Here is a 6,998-nt window from a genome sequence, read left to right as displayed (position 1 = left end):
ATGGTTCAAAAGTTATAACCATTAGAATAGTGAATTTTTGAACTGGTGGTGGCGCTATAGAGTTGGTCCTAGAGACTCCAAAATTGGTCAGATTTCTAGACATGAAAATCACTACAAGTGTGCCAAATTTCATCATTTTCTCATGTTCCGTTGATAGGGCTGCTATCGCAAGCAGTCAAAGTTGTTGCCCCACACGGGACTCGAACCCACAGTCTCTACGTCATGTGTCTGTCACTCAACTCTTTGCGCCACTGCGAGGTCATATTCAGAGACGAATATCTCGGGGAATGGTAGCGAATATCAAAAATCCGTTCAGTCATTTCTATGCGGCTCGGTCTAAAGATCATCTGAGCTGATTTTGGACAAAATTGGACAAAATTTGTGGGAGGAGTAGCGAAAAAACTGTTTTTCATTTATTTCAATATGGCGGACAGGTACATTTAAGGAAAATGACAAATGACACATCGTTGGAATTGGCATTAGCCAGGGAATAAAATGACATAAAGCATACACATTTTGGAAAGTGTTTTCAAAGCAGGCGTTTTTGCAAAAAACATTATATCTGTGGAATAGTAGGTGGCGCTGTGTTGAAACTTCTCAGGTACCTTCAGGACCTTTCTAAAGGTCATACATACTAATTTTGGTGGCAGATATTGCAATTTATGACAAAAAATTCAAAATGGCAGACAGGCTTTTCATCCGACATAAAAGCTCCACGGATTCGGCATGGCCCAAGGAATCTATAGATTACCAAGATCTTGGATTTTCTGACAAACTGTTCAAAAGTTATTGGCCAAAATAGCCATTTGTCATATCTCATGACCTGTAGGTGGCGCTGTTACCTAGTTTGGCACAGACACTCAGATCATGGTCGTGATGATGTGTACCAATTTTTGTTTCGATTGCTCAAAGTTCAGCCGAAATACAGCCTCTATACTAATTTCGGGTCGAATTATTAATTTTCGCGGACATCATTCCTTTTGATCAAAGATGAATACAAAAAATCTTCTTCAGTCATTTCTGTGCAGCTCAGAACAAGGATCATATGATTCGATCAAAGTTTGGACAAAATTGGACAAAATTTGGAGTGAGTAGTAGTAAAAACAGAATACTGTACTTTTCAAAATGTATTGCCACTGTAATGGGCGGAGAGTTGATGTCAGATGTTGCATAGCATCAGCATTATTATAAATTAGCTGTATTAAATTTTATATTTATAGAGCAAATGGTTCAAAAGCGTAACCATTAGAATAAGAATTTTTGAACTGGTGGTGGCGCTATAGAGTTGGTCGGAGATTCCAAAATTGGTCAGATTTCTAGACATGAAAATCACCAGCAGTGTGCCAAATTTCATCATTTTCTCATGTTCCGTTGATAGGGCTGCCATAGACTCCCATTCGGGAAAAATAATAATAATGAATAGAGATGCAAGCAGGTACGTGGGGTTAAGCATGGTATAAGTACCGCGAGCAGAGCAACACAGCACATCAAACAGAGCATTTCATAAAGTTGTTCACACATGTGACTCGCAACCCATTAGTCTCTACGCCACGTCATGTGTCTGTTACTGTCTTTGTAATACTGCGAGGTCATATTCAGAGACGAATATCTCGGGAATGGTAGTTTTAATAAAAAATTGCCGTTCAGTCAATACGATGCGGCTTGTCTAAAGATTATCTGAGTTGATTTTGGACAAAATTGGACAAAATTTGTGGGATGAGAAATTTTTTTTTAGCGAAAACTGTTTTTCACTAATTCCCAATTATGGCGGACAGGTACATTTAAGGAAAATGACAAATGATACATCGTTGGAATTGGCATTAGCCAGGCCAGAATTATGACATAAAGCATATTAATTTTGGAAAGTGTTTTCAAAAGTTATAAGCGCTTTTGCAAAAAATATTTTATCTGTGGAACAGTAGGTGGTGCTGTGTTGAAACGTCTCAGGTACCTTCAGGACCTTCTAAAGGTCATACGTACCAATTTTGGTGAAGATATGTTAAATTGTTTAAAAGATATTGCAATTTATGACAAAATTCAAAATGGCAAATAATTTCATCCGAAGCTGTAATAGTAGATTAACGGATCCGGCATGGCCCAAGGGTGAATCCAAAGGATTAAGATCTTGATTTTCTGATTAAAACTGTTCTGTGCTATTGGCCAGGCCAGTTTTCATATTTCATGACCCAGGTGGAAAGGTTGGCAATGACCCTCAGGATCATGGTCGCGGATGATGTGTACCATTTTTTGTTTCGATTGCTCAAAGTTTGGCCGAAATACAGCCTCTATACTAATCTCGGGTCGAATTCATTATCTTCGGGTGGATATCATAACTTTTGAACAAAGATGAATACAAAAGTCTCTTCAGTCATTTCTAAAATGCAGCTCAGAACAAGGATCATATGATCAAAGTTTTGGACAAAATTGGACAAAATTTGGAGGAGGAATAGGGAAAAATCAGAATACTGTACTTTTCAAATGGCTGCTACTGTAATGGGCGGAGACTTGATGTCAGATGTTGCAAAGCATCAGCATTAAGAGGCAAATCAGCTGTACTAAATTTGATTTTTATAGAGCAAATGTATTCAAAAGGCACCATTAGAATAGTGAACTTTGGAATTGCTTGCATCACTATAGAGTTGGTCCTAGAGACTCCAAAATTGGTCAGATTTCTAGACACAGCTGATAAGGAAGACAAGTGTGCCAGATGTCTATCATTTTCTTCATGTTCCGTTGATAGGGCTGCTATAGACTCCCATTCGGGAAAAATAATAATAATAAATATAGCTGCAAGCAGCAATGCGTGGGCTAAGCACCGAAGGCACCGCAAGCAGAGCAACACAGCACATCAAACACAGCATAATGTCATGGCTAAAGTTAATACGGGACTCGAACTCCACAGTCTCTACGCTGAAAAGCCTGTCACTGTCTCTTGCGCTACTGCAAAATAATATTCTGTATTTAATATCTCGGGAATGGTAGCTTAATATCAAAAATCCGTTCACTTGTCATTTCTATGCGGCTCGGTCTAAAGATTATCTGAAGTTGATTTTGGATAAAATTGGACAAAATTTGTGGGAGGAGTAGCGAAAAACTGTTTTTCATTTATTTCAATATGGCGGACAGGTACATTAATAGGAAAATGACAAATGACACATCGTTGGAATTGGCATTAGCCAGGGAATAAAAATGACATAAAGCATACACATTTTGGAAAGTGTTTTCAAAAGGTGCAAGCGTTTTTGCAAAAAACATTTTATCTGTGGAACAGTAGGTGGCGCTGTGTTGAAACGTCTCAGGTAAGCCTTTCAGGACCTTCTTGTCATACGTATGCATTTTGGTGAACATTATGTTAAATTGTTTAAAAGATATTGCACTCTATGACAAAATTCAAAATGGCAGACAGTGGTTTTCATCCGATTAAATATATCCACGGATTCGGCATGACCCAAGGAATCCCATAGACACTAAGATCTTGATTTTCTGATAAACTGTTCAAAAGCATACAAAATTGTATTTTCAATATCTTATGATCTGTAGGTATGCTGTTCCCAAGTTTGGCAATAGACCCTCAGATCATGGTCGTGGATGATGTGTACCAATTTTATTTTCACAGTTTGCTCAAATTTTGGCCGAAATACAGCCTATATACTAATTTCGGGTCGACCTCCACCCCGTGATACATCATAACTTTTGAACAAAGATGAATACAAAAAAATCTCTTCAGTCATTTCTGTGCAGCTCAGAACAAGGATCATATGATCAAAGTTTGGACAAAATTGGACAAAATTTGGTGAGGAGAAGCAAAAAAACAGAATACTGTACTTTTCAAAATGGCTGCTACAGTAATGGGCGGAGAACTGATGTCAGATGTGCTCGCATGTTATCAGCATTAAGCATAAATCAGTTGCACCTGTTCTCATTTTTATAGAGCAAATGGTTCAAAAGACACAACCATTAGACAAGTGAATTTTTGAACCCGTGGTGGCGCTGTAGAGTTGGTACTAGAGACTCCAAAATTGGTCAGATTTCTAGACATGAAAATCACTACAAGTGTACCAAATTTCGTCATTTTCTCATGTTCCAAGTTGATAGGGCTTGCCATAGACTTGATTCGGGAAAAATAATAATAATAAATATAGCTGCAAGCAGCAATACGTGGGCTAGTATCAGGAAGGCACCGCATAGAGCAAGACAGCACATCAAACAGAACATTTCATAAAGTTGCTCCACACTGTGAAATTCGAACCCACAGTGCCCCTACGCCATGTGTCTGTCACTCAACTCTTTGCGAGACTGCAAGGTCATACTCAGAGACTTGTTTGTCTCGGGAATGGTAGCTACATCAAAGGTCCAGGTCTTCAGTCATTTTCTATACAGGCCTGGGGTCTAAAGATCATCTGAGCTGATTTTGATGACAGAATTGGACAAAATTTGTGGGAGGAGTAGCGAAAAAACTGCCATCTATTTCAATATGGCGTATATGATTACATTTAAGGAAAATGACACAATGACTCACATCAGTTGGAATTAAGATATTAGCTGAATAAAATGACATAAAGCATACACATTTTGGAAAGTGTTTTCAAAAGTGTTATATGCGTTTTTGCAAAAAAACACTATATCTGTGGAATCATTAGGTGGCGCTGTGTTGCACGTCTCAGGTATCTTCCAGAACTTCTAAAGGTCATACGTACCAATTTTAGAAGATATGTTAAATTGTTTAAAAGATAATAGTAATTTATGATTGCAAATTCGTGTGGTAGACAGGCTTTTCATCCGACAAAATGTAACTAATGATTCGGCATGGCCCAAGGAATCCATAGACACCAAGTATCTACATATTTCTGATCAGTCTGTTCGTGTGTTATTGGCCAAAATAGCCATTTTTCATATTTCATGACCTGTAGGTGGCGTTGTTCTCAAGTTTGTTTGCACAGACCCTCAGATATCATGGTCGTACAGAGGTAGTACCAATTCTTTGTCTCGATTGCTCAAAGTTTGGCCTAAGGAATACAGCCTCTGTTCTAATTTCACTCGGTCTTAATAACTTCGTGGACATCATAACTTTTGAACAAAGATGAATACAAAAAATCTCTTCAAACAATGCAGCTCAGAACAAGGATCATATGATCAAAGTTTGGACAAAATTGGACAAAATTTGGAGGAGGAGTAGCAAAAAAACAGAATACTGTACTTTTCAAAATGGCTGCTACTGTAATGTAGTGGAGACTTGATGTCAGATGTTGCATAGCATCAGCATGTTTATAAATCAGCTGTACTAAATTTCATTTTTATAGAGCAAATGGTTCAAAAGTTATAACCATTAGAATAGTGAATTTTTGAACTGGTGGGTGGTGTTATAGGAGTTATCCTAGCACTCCAAAATTGGTCAGATTTCTAGACATGAAAATCACTTCATAGCTTTTGCCAAATTTCCTCATTTTCTCATTGCACTCACATTGATAGGGTTGCCATAGACTCTTATTCTGAAAAATAATAATAATAAATATAGCTGCAAGCAGCAATGCGGGGCTAAGTACCGAAGGCACCGCATAGAGCAACATTGCTACATCACAAAACAGAGCATTTCATAAAGTTGTTCCACACTTCGAACCCACAGTCTTTACGTCATGTGTCTGTCACTCAATTTTTATATTATACTGCGAGGTCATATTCTCAGAGACGAATATCAGGGAATGTGGTAGTTTTAATATCAAAAATCTGCTTCAGTCATTTCTATGCGGCTCGGTCTAAAGATCATCTGATTGATTTTGGACAAAAATTGGACAAAATTTGTGGGAATATTTTTTTTTTTAAAAACTGTTTTTCATTTCCATTTTCACATGGTGGACAGGTACATTTAAGTGAGGATAAATGACACATCATAGAATTGGCATATTGTGGAATAAAATGACATAAAGCTTACTACATTTTGGAAAATTTGTGTGTTCAAATGTTATAAGCGTTTTTGCAAAAAACATTTTATCTGTGGAACAGTAGGTGGTGCTGTGTTGGAATGTCTCAGGTACTTTCAGGGACCTTCTAAAGGTCATACGTACCAATTTTGGTGAAGATATGTTAAATTGTTTGTGATATTGCAATTTATGACAAAATTGTGGCAGACAGGCTGTAAATCCGGCAAAATTCATGGACGGATTCGGCATACCTGGGGAATCCATAGACACCAAGATCTTGATTTTCTGACAAACTGTTCTGTAGTTATTGGCCAAAATAGCCATTTTTCATATCTCATGATCTGTAGGTGATATTGTTCCCAAGTTTGGGCAAAGACCCTCAGATCATGGTCGTGACATGTGTACTACAGTTCTGATTACTCAAAGTTTGGCCGAAATAATGTCTTCTATACTAATTACTGGTCGACCTCACTAACTTCGTGACATCATAACTTTTGAACAAAGATGAATACAAAAAATCTCTTCAGTCATTTCTGTGCAGCTCAGAACAAGGATCATATGATCAAAGTTTGGACAAAATTGGACAAAATTTGGAGGAGGAGTAGCAAAAAAACAGAATACTGTACTTTTCAAAATGGCTGCTACTGTAATGGGCGGGAGACTTCGATGTCAGATGTTGCATAGCATCAAAGAATTAAGAGGCAAATCAGTTGCAATTAAATTTCATTTTTATAGAGTTAGGGGCCGGTTCATAAAAAGATATAAATCCATTAGAATAGTGAATTTTTGAACTGGTGGTGGCGCTATAGAGTTAGTCTCTAGAGACTGCCAAAATTGGTCAGATTTCTAGACATGAAAATCACTATAAGTGTGCCAAATTTCATCATTTTCTCATGTCCTCGCTGATAGGGCTGCCATAGGACTTCCATTCGGGAAAAATAATAATAATTAATGTAGCTAGAAGGCACTGCAAGCAGAGCAACACTGTTATCATCAAACAGAGCATTTCATAAAGTTGCCCCACACAGGGACTCGAACCCACAGGCTACCCATGTGTCTATCACTAACCACTTTGCGCCA

At 37.8% G+C, this 6,998-nt stretch overlaps 1 pseudogene; it reads left to right on the top strand.

Moving 5' to 3' along the window:
* The first annotated feature begins 1,425 nt into the window (after positions 1 to 1,425).
* LOC137037156 (zinc-alpha-2-glycoprotein-like) overlaps positions 1,426 to 6,998 on the top strand; it is an 84,944-nt pseudogene continuing 79,371 nt past the window's right edge.

Source organism: Chanodichthys erythropterus, chromosome 15, assembly GCF_024489055.1.
Source record: "Chanodichthys erythropterus isolate Z2021 chromosome 15, ASM2448905v1, whole genome shotgun sequence".
Taxonomy (NCBI): domain Eukaryota; kingdom Metazoa; phylum Chordata; class Actinopteri; order Cypriniformes; family Xenocyprididae; genus Chanodichthys; species Chanodichthys erythropterus.
This window is presented reverse-complemented; position numbering and strand designations above follow the sequence as displayed.